Here is an 18,734-nt window from a genome sequence, read left to right on the forward strand (position 1 = left end):
ATGGTATCTGGCTCAAAGGTAATGGTCTGCAGTTGGTGTAACAGGTTCTTGGTATCCTTGAGGTATGTCGGAGTGCTTTGAACAATTGGTTTTAGGAACTGGTCGCAGAAGGTGGACAAGGGTTCCAGTAGAGACCCAATTCCTGACACAATAGGGCGTCCAGGGGGCGGCAATGTATTTTTATGGGTCTTCGGGAGTGTGTAGAAATAAGGGATAATGTTCTTGCTTATAGAGAGGAAATCTGCTTCATTTTTAGATATATGTCCCCTCGATTCGGCTTCCCTAACCAAGTTGGTAATACGGTTCTGGAGTTCAGGAGAAGGATCCTCGTGAGTGGAATGTAATTGTTGATGTCGTTTAGTAATTCCTCACAAACTTTCTCATAGTCCGTCGTATTTTGAATTACGATGCCGCCGCCTTTGTCGGCAGGTTTGATTGTAATTGTGTTATTGTTCTTCAGTTTATCCAGTGCCCGATACTCCTCGGCACTGAAATTCCCGTAGTTCTGTGGTCCCGGGCTTGTTTCTAGGTCCAGAAACACTGCTTGTTCAAAAGCTGTGATGGCAGCCGGTACAGTGTAGGGTGGGGGTACAAACGTTGATTTGGGTCTTAGGCCAGTGTCACCTTTACGCATTTCTGCGTTAGGGTCCTCTTTTCCTTCAAAGAAGGCCTTCAGTTTTAATTTGCGAAAGAAGTCAGTGAGTTCGCAATGTAGTCTGAATTTGTCGGGGCGGGCTGTTGGTACAAAGCCCAGCCCTTTTTCCAATACTCGTTGTTCAACGGGTGTTAGTTGAGTATCTGACAGATTTGTGATCAGACTTGCTGGTTGCTTGTCCCCGGTTGAGGTGTCTGGCTCCTGGTGCGGTTCCCGACCACGTCGTCTGTTTGCCAAGAGACTTGGTTGAAGGTTCTCTTGTTCTTGCCTCTGCTTCTGCGGCCCCGTTCTAAAAAAGGCTGTTGGTATTGATTTTGGAGGGGTGGTTGATGCCACCCTGGGTTCCAACCGGTTATGGTTCTGGTATCTCTGATTGCCTCTGTTGCCCCTGTTGCCTCTTCTCCCTCCTCGTTTGAATGAGCTTGTGCTGGATCCACTGCTATCCGAGGAGTTGTCATCTGTTAGATCTGAATCATTCAGACCCTTTGTTGGTGCTGTATATTCAGGAACAGCGTAAGGGTAAATTTTATTAAATTCGAATTTTTTTAGGTCTTTTTGAAATTTGGTTAATTTGGACTGCAATAGGTTTTCTTTATATTCATTTAGTTCACGATTAATCTCGTCCAATTTCTTTTTATAACCGGTCACAGTTGTTTTAAATTGTGATTCCGTTTCCTGTATTTCTATCAGTAGGACATCTGACAGACGTAGGGCAGTCTTGATTATTAGGACGAGCCAATCACGCGTGCAGTGCCACGCGATCATGGCCCAATCCTTGCGAAATTGTGCATCATCTAGAAAGATGCGAGGGGCATTCGTCACCAACAGGCCTTTTGGTGCTGAATTCGAAGAGAGGTATTGCTTCATGATCGTGATCGTGAAATTTCTATCCACTTCCATAACACTTACCACCACCCTCTTATGACTTATTATTGAAACCAGGCTTGTTTCCCTTCACTATACAATCTCTTCAACTTCTTTATTAGGCGTCTTTACTGATTCCTTTGAATCCTGGATCTATACTATTAGCAATGCCAATGGCCTCCTCGAGGAGAGGATTGCTGCATGTGACCAGTCATTCTGGGATCTTTTTATTGAAACATCTTGTAACAAGTTGATCCCTTTTCAGTTGATTTGTAAATTATTCAAACTCACACTTTGTAGCAAGTACTCTTAACACTGTGTAATGGGGTGGTGCGACCCTCTACACCGGACATGGACAACGGGACTCCCCCGGGGGCTCTTACCAACCCCACCCTGTTTGTTCCCTGTTACAGAACGAACTTCCGTCTGTTGATTTCGATATCGGAACCTCTGGGGAACAGGAGGAACCATGGCTCTTTAACTGGAGAACTGAAGAAGAGTGGGCGGGGCTACCAGTGGAGGAGGCAGCATTAAATACGGAAGCCGGAAGGGAGAAGGTGTGCATGTACACTAGGAGAGGCGAGAGTTGGAGTAGAGTCGGAAGAAGAGCGTGGTGAAGAGAGGAGGAAAAGACCGGAGGAAGAATAGAGGAGAGCAAAAGCTGTACCATCACCGTAGGAAAGGCCAGGAGGCCAACGTCCCCACAAGCCGCCCTGCCACACACCAGGGGGAGGTGTGTGGCTAACTCAGGTACGGAGGCGAGTTGCGGGTTGGGTCGAGAGGAAGGGCAGTTCTGCAGAGTGATTGGGATACCCCCGTCCCGGTGTACCCTTACCCCTGAGCACTAAACCCCTCACCGCACGGTGAGCATTGAGTGTTGCACTTCGGGAACTTCCTCACTCCTTTTCCCCTCAACATCTCGAGTACCGGACCTTACCCTGACCCGCTTCCTTCTTTGTGTTTTCCTTTGCGAGAGGCGCCACGGACGAGGATCAGCCCCTAGCGAGGAGGAGCCACGAGAGACTATGCAGAACAGATCCGTCTAAACCAAAAGCCCGTCGGAGGAGCCGAAGCCGATCCCCCAGACGGACCTTGTACACTAGGAAGACCTGTACAGACTATTTGTATGCTGCAATAAAGCCCTCTTTGACAAAAACCCGTCTGCTACCCATTCCTCACTCCCCCGGCATAGCAGATCCCGTAACACTGGTGGAGAATGCGGGCAGCACACCCATTTATTTAGAAGAGATGGAGACCATATTGCAGCAGATGGATACAGTGGTGCAACAACTGGTGAAAGGACAGGAACGACTGGAGTGGGTCGTTGAGCAGCAACTCAACTCTGCTCAAGCAGACCGAGAAATACTAAATCAAGCCCTGAGCGCCCGGGAGACAGACCCTTCAAAGACATGGGGGGAAACCCCTCTGCAAGGTAGTGTGGAAGAACGGATCATACCACATGGGTCAGCGGGGGTCTCTTTGCAAAGGTTTCAACCCGGGGAGGACCCAGACTCATTTATCTTGAACTTTGAGAGGGTGGCCCGGGCCTGCGGCTGGCCAGTAGGTAAATGGCCGTTCTTCCTGGCCCCTCTCCTTGTCGGTGAAGCCCAGGCAGCCTACCAGGTCGCCAATCCCTCTGGTGGTACCCCATACGCTGACGTGAAACGTGTAATATTGGAACATCTCGGCCTAGATGCAGAAGCCTACCGCTTGAAGTTCCGTAAGGAAACAGGCAGCCCCGGGGAGAACCCTAAAACTCTTTTTGTAAGGTTGAAGATGGCCGCTGATAAGTGGCTCACTCTCAACATCAGCTCCAAGGAGGAGCCAATGGACAGCATTTATCTTGAGCAGTACCTGGAAGCTCTTCCCTATGCAACCCAGTGGTGGCTGAGAAAACACCACAATTTAACCCCTGCCCAGGCTATTGAGATGGCCGCCTCGTTTTCCCGAGCTCAACCCAAAACATCCGCTTGGGGAAACGACCGATCCTCTAGGCCGATTCTCAAACAGAGAAACGGCCCCAGCATGTGCCGGAACCTCCCCGACCTCGGAACTGGAGACCGACCCCCCTGGACCCTCTGGACCACAATGCTTTGACTGTGGCAACTGGGGCCATATTGCCAGACTTTCCCATCGTCGGAAACCACCGGACGACCTTTAGGAGGTCGGATACCTCCCAAAGGCGGTGCTCTATTCGGCCGAGATGGGGAACACTTTCTGAGTAAGTGTGAAGGTAAACGGGTCCTCCATTCACGCCCTTCTTGACTCTGGCTGTTGCCAGTCAGTGATCCAATCCAAGCATGTAGCACCCGCCCAATATATTCCCAGAGATAGTGAATATACGTTGCGTGCATGGAGACATCAGACCCTACCCCGTAGCTAAGGTGCCCAATCATCCCACACAGGGGGAGGCCCATGTCGTTCGAGTGGGGGTCCTGTCCTCCCTCCCTGAGGACCTGATTATAGGTACAGACAACCCTGACTTCCTACGCATGTTTCGCGAACACCTAGACCAAGTACCCGTTCCACCCCCCCCCCTCTATCATACCCCGAGATCCTCTCCCTGCCTTTGTTTCTCAGGAACCGTGGGTATTGGAAAGGAGTTTTAGATTCGCACAGGCTAATGATCACACCCTCTTCAATGCCTGGGAACAAGCCCATCAACAGCAGGGAACCACCCAGGGCACCTATCCCCAGTTTCAGATCCACAATAATTTGTTGTATAGACAGGGTCAGAAAGACGGCCCCTCTCAGCTCCTGGTGCCACTCTATTTCCGAGAGCAAGTGCTGTTTTTCTCACATAGCCACTTGGTGGCCGGACATTTGGGTGCGGAGAAGACCACCCAGACCCTGCTAAGGCATTTCTATTGGCCCGGAGTATACAAAGACGCCTCTGTGTACTGCCAGGAGTGTGAAATATGTCAACGGAAAAATATGACAAAACCTCCGGCAGTCCCATTACAACCATTACCAATCATCAGGAAACCGTTCGAGAGGGTCGGGATGGACCTCATCGGGCCCTAACCCAAGACCAAGATGGGTTACCAACACATCTTGGTAGTGGTCGACTATGCCACCAGGTTCCCAGAGGCCTTCCCGCTAACAACAACAACCACCTCCAAGCAAGTCGCGGACAGAATGATTGAATTATTCAGTCGGGTCGGATTCCCTAAAGAGATCCTGATGGATCAAGGAACTCCATTCGTGTCCCGCCTTATGAAAGAAGTTTGCACCAACCTGGGGATACAGCAGATCCACACGTCGGTGTACCATCCCCAGATGGACGGTCTGGTTGAACAGTATAACAGGACATTAAAAACCACTCTTTGAAAAATGTTAGAAGTCATCGGTATGGATTGGGAACAGTTATTGCCTCTAGCTCTATATGCAATAAGGGGTCAGACGCAGAGCCACCTGGGCGTCTCTTCATTTGAATTATTGTACGGCCGACAGCCTCGTTCCCTTTTAGAAATGACACAGGAAGCATGGGAGCGGGAGGTCCCAGACGAAACGACCAAAACCTTGGAATATGCCCAGAATCTGAAATCAAAACTGGGAAGACTGTGGGATCTCGCCTACACCGTCCTTGAAAAGAGCCAAACCCGACAGAAAAACGACTACGATAAAGGGAAGAAATGGAGACATCTGAAAGAGGGCGATTGGGCCCTGGTGCTGCTCCCATCGTCTACCCAGAAGTTTAGAGCAGAATGGGTCGGTCCTTACAGGGGGCTGTCGACTATCGGGCGGACCAGCTATAAGCTGAAAATGGGTCCCCACAAGACCCAGATATATCACAACAATCTGTTAAAAAAGGGCTGGGACCCCTTCCCTCGGGAGTGAACCTGACGACCCGTTTCCCGACAACATCCCCTGTGTCCTCCCTGGACCAGTTGGTGATTAACGATGAGCTGGATGAACAAAAGAACCAAGAACTACAAAACACTCTCAAACCATACCACTTACTGTTTTCTAACACACCCGGCCGAACCTCCCTGGCCGAACATTGTATAGAGACTCCGCCAGGCAAAGTCATAAAAATAAGACCCTATAGGGCACCAGAGGCCCGAAGGAACGACATCAGAAAAGAAGTACATGATATGCTAGACCTCGGAGTCATACGCCCCTCAAGGAGTAATTGGTCTAGTCCTCTTGTTATGATCCCTAAACCGGATGGAACATGAAGGTTCTGTATGGACTTTCGGGCACTGAATGAAATACCATCTTTCGACGCCTACCCCATACCCCATGTGGACGAGCTCGTCGAGAAGCTAGGAGACACAAAATACATAACGACCCTTGATTTGAGGAAAGGCTATTGGCAGGTGCCCCTAAGGGAGGACGACTGTAAGAAGACAGCCTTTTCCACAGACGATGGACACTACGAGTTCACAGTCCTACCTTTTGGCCTTCATGGGGCACCTGCCACCTTCCAGCGATTGATGAACACTGTGTTGAAGGATCTGACCGGGTTTGCCTCAGCCTACCTCGACGACATCGTCATATACAGCCCAGATTGGAACACCCACCTGACCCACCTACAGGCCGTGTTTACAGCCTTAGAACAGGCCGGCCTGAGGATCAATTCCAAGAAGTCACGCATGGCCTACCAGAAGGTGAAATACCTCGTAAACGTATTGGGGCATGGACTCATTGAACCCCAAATCGAGAAAATCCGAGCTATTGCAGACACCCCCTTCCCCGGTACTGATTGATTGATAGGCTTTATTTCGGTAAAAAAATACCATAAAAGCATGTACAGCAATACAAATTACATATGAATAGCGATGCAGTCTAATTACACCCAATGTAATTAAAACAGAAAAGCAATGATTAAAACCAGATTAAATTGACAAGGAAAGCCTTCTTGTACGAATCAACCAGGCCCATTTTAAAAACTTTGACACAGCACAGACAATTACAGAAGATGTGTCGGTCATTAAAATACGCATTGCCACTGTGCACTGACGGGTGCCTAAAAGTCTGCATAAAGGTTTTAGCCACCGTGTCCTCGGTGCACGATAGTCCGGGCATTCAAAGAAGATATGAGCTACAGACTCAACTCGGGTGGGACAGGATGCACAAAGAGGAGAGAGTTGGTATGACCGTTTCCAACGGGCGACTAGCTCACCTACTGGTAGGATCCCCACTCGAAACTTGAAATACAAGGAACTGTCAAACGGCATGGAGATAATATCTAAGTAGGCTTCGTAGGCCACCACATCCTTAATCCTCACAAAAGCTACAGTGGAGTTACAATGACGTGAGTCTAGGTGTAGTTTTGCGGAGACCCAGTTCCGGTACAGCTTTTTTATCATAGCTTTAGGAGGGGCAGTTTTCGAAGACCATGCATCCGATAGCCCTATCTCCACCAAAAGTTGTTTGACGTCTCTCAACCATTTGATCTTAGACCAACCTGCCATAGCCATAACCTCTGATAATGCTTCCGCATAGGAAGCTAATTCGGGGACCCGCCATAACCGTGCCCAAAGGAGCAGGGGGCGAAGTTGCGCTTGGTCCCTAATAGATCTGCAACCTAAATCTAGTAGCACTGGTACTGTTGGTGTGCTCCAGGGGAGAGCCATCAGATCTTTCAAGAGTTTGCTCTCTGATTTAGCTAGTACATCCAGGTTGCAGGTGCCCCACAGCTCTGCCCCATATAGTGCTGCACTGACCCCTCTGGCTTTATATATTTCCACAACCGGGGCTAAAGGTTTGCTAGATAAGGAGCGTTGTTCCTTAAGTAGAGTGCCTCCCATCCTTTTGTGGCCCAGTAGCATTTTGTGGATGTGCGAATTCCAAGAGAGAGAGTCATTAAGGCGAATACCTAAGTAGTCAAACTCAGAGACCCTCTCCAGTGGCTCGGAGTTCAGACCCGGAGGTCGTCCAAGTTTCTTCGGGGGATTCATAACCAGGAACTTGGTTTTATCGGTATTAATTACCAGTCCTCTCAGCAAACAAAACTCCTGGAAACTATTCAAAAGGCTCTGGAAACCAATAGGGGACTTTGAGATAAGAAGAGTGTCATCTGCAAAGAGCAATGTGGGGATCCGTTTGCCCGCCAAGGAGGGAGCGTCCGAGGGATTTTTCAGCAGATGTTCGACCACACCGTTTACGTAAAGAGAAAACAGAGTGGGCGCTAGCACACATCCCTGTCGGACGCCCCTTCCCACGGGGATCCTTTCGGTTTTTTCACCCTTTGAACCCCAGCGCACCTGCGCAAAATTGCCATCGTGTAGTTTTACCAGAAGATGAAGGATGTATGTGGGCAGCCCTAAAACTAGCAAAACCTTCCATAGCTCCTCCCTGGGAACCAGGTCGAAGGCAGTCTTTAGGTCTATAAAGGCCAAATATAGACTGCCCCTTCCCAGCACCACCACCTTCCAGTGGAGAAGGGTCAATCTGAAGGCTTGCTCAATGGTCCCTATGCCAGAGCGGAACCCAGCTTGAAGGTCCGACAAGATGTTATTGTCGTCCATCCACTGGAGCAACTTTCTCAGGATCACCTTCCCTGCCACTTTTTGGGAGGAGTCAATAAGACTTATTGGCCTATAGTTGGCAGGGTTGTCCCGACACCCCTTCTTGAATATCGGGACAACCTCTGCCCCCTTCCAGGATTCCGGTACTGGCACACCTTTACTAATGGCATTTAATAGTGATGATACTAGCCTCCCCCACTCCTTGGGACCTGCCCGTAGTAAGTCACCCGGTATCCCATCAGGCCCTGCTGCCTTCAATGGCACCAGTGTCTTGATTACATCCTCAACCTCTCTATCAGTGAAGGGAACGTGCTCTGCTCCCAATAGGCGGGCACTCAGTGGGGAAACAGTATTGGTGGGTGACTCGACTGAAGTGTAGAGAGACGAGAAATGGTTGAACCAGCTCTGGGCAGGTATGTTGCACATTATCAATGTGCTAACTGGCCTATCCCTAGATCTTATAAGGTTCCAAAAGCCTCTAGCATCCCTTTCCAAGCTCGCTTTCCTGAGATCTGCCGATAACCTATCCTCCCATTCTCTCTTAGCTGCAAGCATAGTTTGTGAGTAGTCATGCCTAGCCGATCTTATATCAGCCAAGGATTTACTCTTAACAGCATCAATCAGGAATTTTTTCTTCTCTCTACATTTTTTCGTGTACCAGCCCTGTGGGTTGGGCCTATTCTTGTGCTTATCAGCTCGAGAGGCCTTGTTTGGAAGATGGAAAAGTTCGCTCAAGGCCTTGATAGTAGCACAAAAGAGCGCTGAAACTTCCTCGGGAGGTGTGATCGGTGCATCTAACTTAGACTGGGTGGTAGACAAGAGTGTTGTAATGGATAGAACTTTCTCTTCGTTCAAGATAACATTACTCCATTTTAGGCGCCTACCACAATTAGAGGGATGGACCTCCTGGTGGGCATGCGACAGAGGCGACATATGTGTCCTCAAATTCTCCGTCCAGAAGGGACGGAGAGTAAGGGAGAGCAGATTGTGGTCACTCTCTACTGTGGGGAGTATCTCCATATCCAACAAATAACCCCATAGTTTGACATCAAGGAGGATGTAATCTATCCTGGACGTATTGTAGGTGTGAGCTCCAGACGGATCCAATTTTGTCCTGCCATTCACAGCCCTGAGGTCGAATTCCAGGTTTAGAGAGTAGATTTGGACGGCCACTTGAGACCACCTTCTAATGGGAGGTAGAGTTCGGGCAGGTATACCTCTCCTAATATCATCTTTGGTAGTCCCCAAGGAGTCCTCCTGCGACCAGGACATGAGAACTGTTGGTGACCCTCCTTAACAGGTTTTCCAGCTCTGCCACTATGGGTGAATTTGCGCCCCCCCCCCTAGTACCCCTGACATAGATATTGAAAATATCTAGGGTCAGCCCTCTCTTCGGTCCTTTAAGTGTTAAACTCAGGAGATCGAGTGAGTCGGTCACATGCTGGGTAACCTGGCAGCCAAGTGAGATGGCGACCCAAATAAGAAGTCCCCCTGAAGGGGGACCCTTCCCAGAAGGGGATGGTACTGCTGGCTGGAAAAAGGTTGTGTAGCCTACCTTGTGGCAGGGCTCCCTACTCCATGTTTCTTGAAAGATACAAATGGAGTAACCTTCCACAAGGGTATTCCATTCTGGTAGGGACGACTTCCTTATAATACCTGCAACGTTCCAGCTGAGAATCCTTAAGCCAGGATCCGCCACAGGTGGCTCGCCGTGAGGTACAAGGTTGCGAACCCACTCCCCCTCGGGAGGTAGGCAGGGTACACATTCTCCCTGCTTAGACCCACAGCTAGAGTTAGCACCCTGTACTTGGGGACCACATACAGTTGGGGAGGGTATCTGGCTGATGTTAGTGGTTTCCAAGACCCTAGGTTCTATCCAAGGATTCAGACCCAAGGACGGAAGAAGTACCCCAGGGGAAGTATCGTTTCAATAGCCTGGCATCCTTCCATATGCCCCTACCCATGGAGCTTGGTGGCAAGGCATAGGGGAGTGGTCGTACCCGGGAAGGGCAAAATGTTGCCATCCTCTTTCATCCGAAAAAATACCATAATGGTTACTAACTGGTCTCGGGTAAAAGAAGGTCAGATCCACTACTCCAATGCCGGCACTACTGGTCCCTAGGTTCTGGTTAGAGATTAACTGAGCAACCCTGGGATCCTTAAAATTGACCAGCACACAATCTCCCTCAAAGCGCTTATGACTACGGCCTACCCAGCCTACCCTTCTAACACTTAGAATCAATCCGTCTAATTCCCTGGGTAGTGGTCTATTAGCCCTTAACCAGTGCATGGTTTTATTTTTTAGTGTCTGGTAAGATTCTTGCTGCCCAGCCAGCAGAGGTGGTACATTAGTGAGAATAGCAACAAAAGGGGGACAATCTGGGGGTAGATTCATGGGGGGTATTCTAGAAGCCTCTTTGGGAGGAAAAGCATCAGGCTGGGTAGTAAGGGGAGGAATAGAGCTGGCTATTCTGGGTTGGGATGACTCAGGACATTTGCTGGTTCCGGAGTTTCTCTGTTTGGCATAATCATTATTGCCAGTAGCCTCAACACCTACGTGCTTCTTGGCCTGAATTTTAGTCGCCCTAGGGGGGACTGGAGGTTTTATCGGGTTCTTAGTGGCCTGTCCTAGGTTTCGATCGCCTCCTTTAGCAGTGGCAACAAGAAGAGGAGGGGCCTCTGATATAGACACCCCATTGATCGTACCACTTACAATAGATAAGTCCTGTGGAGTGGTAGGGGTCACCCTAGCAACATGTTCACCCCCTGGGTCTTCAGCCCCTTTCCTAGTGTGTAGTTTATTTAGGGATTTGGTGGAGAAGAAATTGTCGAGTGTTGCTTGTTCAAAGCTGTCCAGTCGATCCGCTAGCCTTTTGACTCGTTCTACTACTGGAATCACTAAAGATTTCATCAATTTCTGTATCTGGGCGATTAGGGGAATATCAGGGGGAGCGAGCACGGCAGGTGCCGTAGTCGGAGCGACATGTGGTATGGCTAGTGACGGACCGAGAGACGCCACCTCCATGTCATCCTGGACACAGCCTCCACCCACCCCTTTTAACTTTTGGATTACTCCCACTCTTGTTCCAATTTTCTTAATTTTCCTATGGGGTTTAGAGTGAATACCTTTGCGGGGGCTAATTTTCCTTTTCCTTTTAGCGTGGGGGATTCTATCTACTGCATAGGGTAGCATAAATGATGAAGTAGTGGTTTCCCCATTAGTAGGAATAGGGTTCAAGGTAGGCATAAAGGGAGGGACATTCAAAGGCTCCACAACCGGGGACTCTTCTACAATAGGGGGCCAAATCTAAGAAGCTTTCCGCCCCGTCAGGGCCAGGCGAGAGAGCTATTTCAATCGGCTTTTCCATAGGTAGGCAAACGTTCAAGTCAGGTTTGGTTATGCGTGATGCAGAGTAAACCGGCGCCAGAAAATACAGAGACGCCCGCTTCTCTAGAGGGCGTTTGAGGAGTTCAACAGATAGCCTGCGCTCAGCACGTCTCTCTGCAAGGGCAATCTCTCTATCATTCTCACGAGTGGCCCTGGAAAAGTATTTATCTAAGGGCCCCAGGATTGCTACCCCTACCGTGGAAGGTAAGGGATTTAGTGAGGGAGTAGATGAGTGTGCAGACATATTTCAACAAGCGTACTATAGAGAAGAGAATCAATCTAGCTATATACCACAACAAAGAGGCACACGTCACTGATAGTCACTAGAAGTAGAATCCGTACGTGGTGCTCGGCAGGACGACAACTCACTGTACCCAGAAGTAATCAGATCCGATGTTTGTAGAGATGGATGTCAGAGAGTGGGCCCAGCCCAGCCTCCTGCAGCCCCTGACAGCCACAGACGGCCCGCCCTTGTCCCGGGCTTCTCCCGGGACACTCCCGCGCAGCGGTATGCTGATCCTGATATGAGGGGTAGGGTGAGGTCGGGGCGTGGCAAGCAGGGAGAGCGGACCAGGTGTGTGAAATGGTCAATGCAGGGACTCCTGGGATACGGAGTCCCTGCTGCGCAGCTCGCAGCCCTGCAGCAGTTCTATCCTCGCCCCTCACGCTCCGCTCCAAGTTCAGACAGTCACCCTCCTCACGCTGCGAAGCGGGAACCGCAGAGTGGGTCCGGCGAGCAGTTAGCAGTCCCAAGGGAGGTAACAACAGTCAGGATTCCAGTGGGCAGCTCCTCCTCTGCCGGCAAAAACAAGGATTCAAAGGTGTCCCACGAAGGCTAGAGGTACCGCTGCTTTTCAGCGCTCGAGGGTGGGGGGCGTGGCAAGCAGGGAGAGCGGACCAGGTGTGTGAGATGGTCAATGCAGGGACTCCTGGGATACGGAGTCCCTGCTGCGCAGCTCGCAGCCCTGCTGCAGTTCTATCCTCGCCCCTCACGTTCCACTCCAAGTTCAGACAGTCACCCTCCTCACGCTGCAAAGCGGGACCCGCGGAGCGGGTCCGGCGAGCAGTTAGGAGTCCCAAGGGAGATAACAACAGTCAGGATTCCAGCGGGCCGCTCCTCCTCTGCAGGCAAAAACAAGGATTCAAAGGTACTAGAAGAGAGATGAGAGCATTCCTTGGACTTGTGGGATATTACCGGCGGTTTATTCCCCAGTTCGCCCATATAGCGGCCCCCCCTCACTGACTCCCTTCATAGGTCAGGGAAGTCCTCCTCTCCTTTTGTCCCCACCGAACCGATGCAGAACGCCTTCTACACCCTGAAACACCTCATCACCTCTACCCCTGTCCTATCCTCCCCAGACTTCACAAAGCCATTTTCCCTACATACCGATGTCTCGGACTACGGAATCGGGGCGGTCCTTTCCCAGGTTAGGGAGGATGGGTTAGACCACCCCATCCTGTACATAAGCCACAAACTGTTCCCTAGAGAGTTAAATTATGCAACCATAGAGAAGGAATGCCTGGCTATTAAGTGGGCGGTGGAGAAGCTGGCCTATTACCTTGAGGGACACCCGTTTACACTCTACACAGACCACGCCCCCTTGCACTGGATGGCCCGTGCTAAGTCCAAGAACGCGAGAGTGTTAAGATGGTTTTTGACTCTACAGCCATACACCTTCCAGGTACTACACAAAAAAGGGACCGACAACGTGGGGGCTGATTACCTCTTTCGCTATCCACTCCCCGATCGGGAGCGTCCAAGGGGGGAGGTGTGTAACGGGGTGGTGCGACCCTCTACACCGGTCATGGACAACGGGACTCCCCCGGGGCTCTTACCAACCCCACCCTGTTTGTTCCCTGTTACAGAACGAACTTCCATCTGTTGATTTCGATATCGGAACCTCCGAGGAACAGGAGGAACCAAGGCCCTTTAACTGGAGAACTGAAGAAGAGTGGGCGGGGCTACCAGTGGAGGAGGCAGCGTTAAATACGGAAGCCGGAAGGGAGAAGGTGTGCTTGTACACCGGGAGATGCAAGAGTTGGAGAGTAGAGTCGGAAGAAGAGCGTGGTGAAGAGAGGAGGAAAAGACCGGATTAAGAATCGAGGAGAGCGGAAGCTGTATCATCACCGGAGGAAACGCCAGGAGGCCAACGTCCCCATGAGCCGCCCTGCCACACAACCGAGGGAGGTGTGTGGCTAACTCAGGTACGGAGGCGAGTTGCGGGTTGGGTCGGGAGGAAAGGTAGTTCTGCCGAGTGATTGGGATCCCCCCATCCCGGTGTACCCTTACCCCTGAGCACTAAACCCCTCACCGCACGAGAGCATTGAGTGTTGCACTTCGAGAACTTCCTCACTCCTTTTCCCCTCAACATCTCGAGTACCGGACCGTAACCTAACCCCCTTCCTTTTTTGTGTTTTCCTTTGCGCGAGGTGCCATGGACGAGAATCAGCCCGTAGCGACGAGGAGCCACGAGTCTACGCAGAACAGATCAGTCTAAACCGAAAGCCCGTTGGAGGAGCCGAAGCCGATCCCCCAGATGGACCTTGTACACTAGGAAGACCTGTACAGACTATTTGTATGCTGCAATAAAGCCCTCTTTGAGAAAAACCCGTCTCCTACCCATTCCTCACTCCCCCGGCATAGCGGATCCCGTAACACACTGCTAAATCCATATCCACCTTTTCCGTGAATCAGTGTACCCTGGAAAAATTGCATGCCTACATACTAAAGTTTGGTGGTTTGGAAACATGATTTTCTTAGAGCTTCACCTTCTCATCATACTCATCAAGTTCTACATCATTCTCCTCAATGAAGATTAGTGGTAAATGAGCAAAAAACTTTGGGCCTTCCAATATCTACCAGTTCCTATCTGGTTTAAGTTTGAACCCATCAATTGCCTTAAAAAATGCATTGAACACAAACCATTCTTTCCAGGGTATAGGTGGTTCACCAGGAGACTGTAGAAATGATGGTGGACCAGAGATGGCTTGCATTACTGAAATTAATCATGAAGCAATAAAAACAACAAATTAAGACAAATGGATGCTACCAGTTCAGTGTATTGTTTACAAAACCATGTTAGCTTTTTGATATGATGAATGAGCTTGACAGAATACTTGCACCCGATACAATATGATGAAAGAGCTTGAAAAATACTTGCACAGTAAGAATGCATTGCATGACTGTCACATACAGGCAAAATTAGGGAAACAAAATGGCGTGGTGTTAGGAAAACATATGACAAAAGAATGTGCTGCCTAACCATCGCTTACAGTCAAAGTCAGTTAAACAAGATGGCGTTGCGTTGGGGAATGGGTATGTTGCATACAACATGTGCAACAGCTAAATCAGTTGAATGCAACACATGTGGGCATCAAAATAGGCATGAAGAAATACACCACAAAGAAAAAAGAAAATAGTCTGTCTGTCATGGCACAGAATTACCAACAACAGCCTATTCTGCCAAGCGGCTCCTGGTTTCACTGAGTCTCTTGGTGAAGCAAGTTGTTTGAGGCAGTGGTGACAGCTATAGAGGAATAGTCTGCAGCAGTGTGGACATCCGTCAGCTCATTGCCAATGCTGTATGGCGAGAAAGACACCAGGAACTATGTCTCTTTAATATGTATCTTTATTAAGTAAATCATAACAGGAAGTGATAAGAGGAAAGACCTGTTCACCAACTGACTATCTCCACATTCTGCTCTCCTCACATTCCACACATTGAGTTCCAACCCAAACTCACCATAAGTGAAACAGGCAAACATTCTATCTAACTCTCGCATGCAACCAGAAACTTATCCAGTGTGGTACTGCAGATTTGGACCCCGCTGTTTTACAGATATCGAGGTCCAACACTCGCGTCATAAAATATCGTCGTACCATGACGAATTTGGTATCTACGAACCGGTAATGATCAGGACATTATCCCTATGTATTTGCATCACGATTGAGTGATGCTAACACCCCTAAATCTTGGTTTCCGTCCCGAACCCTCAAACTCCATTTTGTAAACGGCATCCATCTTAGGGCTTGCCCTCATATAAGTCAATCGATTAAAGCCGATCTAAAGGACACGTCCTCTGTAGCTGACTTCCCCATGACCTGGCCGAAGCTGCCTCCACTGCCTCCAGCCAAGCCTGCTCGGGCAGCTCCTCGCCCAGTGGCCGAGCAAGATATCATCAAGGCACAACATGTCATAAACCATTCACCACATACAGACTATGTTTTCCATACACACACACACCTGTCCATGATTCTTGTTTATGACCCGTTTTATGATGGGAGGGTGCTCGACCTTGTTTGCATTTCATCGATATCTGATGGGAGTTCTGGATTTGGCGGGGTAATCCATCACCAACCGGACATCTGAAATATGTGCTGACCAGCATGACTTCGCTCTTTGTATTGTTACGAAAATATGTGTATAGCCATATCATAAACTCAAGAATTCTTGCCTACAGCTATTATTTATGTATATAAGGAGAAGGCTGGTTCTGTAAAAACGAACAGTCTCCTGGGAACTTACGGCCCGTGTTGTCGTACTTCTAGGACGCATGTTACTTGGTTGCAGCCAATAAAACTCGATCATTGACTTCACCTAGAAGACTCTGTGTTTCTGTAAGTCCAGAACAGGGAGAACCTAGAGGTCTTCGGGTGTGATCCCCTGGCACCACCGGGTCTCTAAAAACCCGGCACCTCAGTTGGCGCCCAACTCGAGGCGTTATCAAGTGGTGACGGTCCAAGCCAGATGTTCGTGAGGAGCTTCGTGTGAAAATTCCGGAGGACGGCCAGCCACTTCAGCGACCCCTGCATGTCGACGTGGTTCCGAAGGTCTTTGCTGCGAGGTTCCCCACGTCCCGACGGCTAGGAAGGACTGCTGCCCTGACTATCGCCCTGTTTTGGACCCAGTGATCCTTGGTAGAGCAAAACGATAGACGAGTCTTCTAGTGACGTCACCGATCTTCAATATTCAGTTAAGTATAAGTGGAGCGTCTCCCAGTTCTTAGTCTAGTCCATAGTTTGGTTCTTAGCTTTGGTATCCTAGAGATACGATTTATATTGGTTCTTGGTTCTTAGTTTGGTATCCCAGCGATAGGGTTTTTGTATTGGTACTTGCAAGCACCAAAACCGAGGGGTTCGTGTATTCACGACAATATCGTAATTAAATAATCCCTTGAAGTTTGAAGCTAGACTAGTGAGCAAAGATGCCTGGTCTCAGCAGACTTGGAAACTTGTTTTGTCTTAGTTGTAGTAAGGACTCCAGATTAGAGGATTCGTGTCCGGTTCCTCCGATCGGGACTCCAACATATGAGTTATATATAAAACATGGAGTAGGTCCTATCACGTATAACGAGGTATGGATAAAATACACCCGCAAGGATGGTGTTTTAAAATGGCCCCAACATGGTAGTTTTGACTCAGAAATATTAGACAACCTCGAGTTCAAATTGTTCAAGAAGAAAGCCCGGCCGGCGATGTTTGACTCTTTTCGCTTATGGCGCAAAGAAGCCAAACAGAAAGAAATAAAATTAGCAAAGAAAAATAAAAGAGGCATGTCGATGTTTCAAGCTGCCATCGCATACAGGGATAATGAGGAAGAGCAGGAAAGTGAACAAATGCTCAGAAGCAAGAAACTAGCAATAGATAAATGCTACCCGGTGTTACCACATGGGGGACAAGACTCAAAGGGAACAACTGAGAAAGATCCATTAATGTCTCATTTATTGAACTCACCACCCCCATACACATCGAGTATTGTTGGACCCCCGAGACGTATTGTTATACCACGCCCTAGCGCACGAAAAGCAGCTCTTGCACAAGCACCAGCTCCTCTTCAGCTGGTTCCTACTTCTCCGAGCGCAGCCCTCTCAAGGGCCGCCGTCTTTGCTACATACTCCTTCTACTTCCATGACTTTGCCTACTGCTCCAACTATCCACTATGACACTACGTCTGCTACTGCCTCGACTTCCTCTGCTGTTGCCTCGACTTCCTCTTTACATCAGCCTGTCTTTTCTGGCGCATCTGCCTCGCCGCAAGCTTCTCCTTCTGTCAGACAGAGAGTGGCAAGTACTGTCACTGGTCTGTTCTCGCCCTTCTTTGGGTCGCCTAAAACGACCCCTAAACCAGAACGTAGACAGTTGCGTAGTCAACTACCCGACTACGAGGAAAGAGAAGTACTGAATGAGTTAGCACGCAAATGGGTTACTGATACTGTAAGGTATGATCTTCAGTCTGTTATGGAAGTTTTCCGTCAGTGGGATCCAGCCACTCAAAGATACGTATTTGAGAAAATGTGTGTATACCTCTGGGAAGACGTACGAGACAATGACCCAAAACGCAGAATGCAGGAACTAGCCCGCATACGATTCAAATTCTATGAAGGCATGATTATAGGCGCAGATGTTGAGAAAGCAATGGATTTGCTGTTATCTTATAGGAGCACAGGAAACAGCTCTAGATCGTTCGATGAGGACGATGTGTCTGGTAGGAAAAGGGCACGACAGAACCCCATGAGAGAGGTTCCCCCGGTATGGAGGGAAGGCGATGCGAACACGCAACCGCCTGTTCCACCACATTTCCAGCGTGTATGGGTACATGTCCCCTGGAAAAGATCCGAAGTGTTAGCACTCAAACAGACACTACCTGATCCCCGTAAAAACCCAGCCGGATATTACAAGGAGTTGTCACAGACTGCCAGCTCATGTATAATGAATTTAGCAGATATTGACATATTGTTTGGGAATGTTGTTCCGCATCCTTTATGGAGTAAAATTCGTCATGCAGATCATGATCAAGAACTAGGTGATTCATGGGCTAATATTACCGCTACTGACGCTAGACAAGTCGGTGGTTCTAAACCCGAGCCTTTAATAGCAGAACTTCCTGGTAGGATTATTGCGTACATGAAGACGTTAATGCCTGAATTGCGTGTAAATTGGGACAAGCTATCCGCATGCAAGCAGAAGAAAGATGAGAATGTGTCCGACTTTTTCACGAGATTTGAGGAGACTTTCACTGATCATAGTGGTCAGGACATGGCTACCGAGGGTGGTCAAAGATTGTTTGTAGACAAATTTGTACATAATCTGCTCCCTGAACTATGCAATAAATTGAAAGATTCAGAGAGTGCTTGGGCTGTCTCCACGTCAGCACAGATTTTAGCCACAGCCCAGTACTATGAAAATAGACGCAAAGACGAGCTAGATAAGTCTGAGAAAAAGACTAAAGAACTAAAGACTAAAGTTCTTCTCCAACAAGCGTATCCGCCTCGCACTCCTAGTCAGCCCAATTATCAGCAACCGCAGCAGTATTCGAGAAACGCACAAGGAAACGAGTTTTCCCACCAGCGT

Source organism: Lissotriton vulgaris, chromosome 6 (genome assembly GCF_964263255.1).
Source record: "Lissotriton vulgaris chromosome 6, aLisVul1.2, whole genome shotgun sequence".
In the NCBI taxonomy this organism is placed as follows: Eukaryota; Metazoa; Chordata; class Amphibia; order Caudata; family Salamandridae; genus Lissotriton; species Lissotriton vulgaris.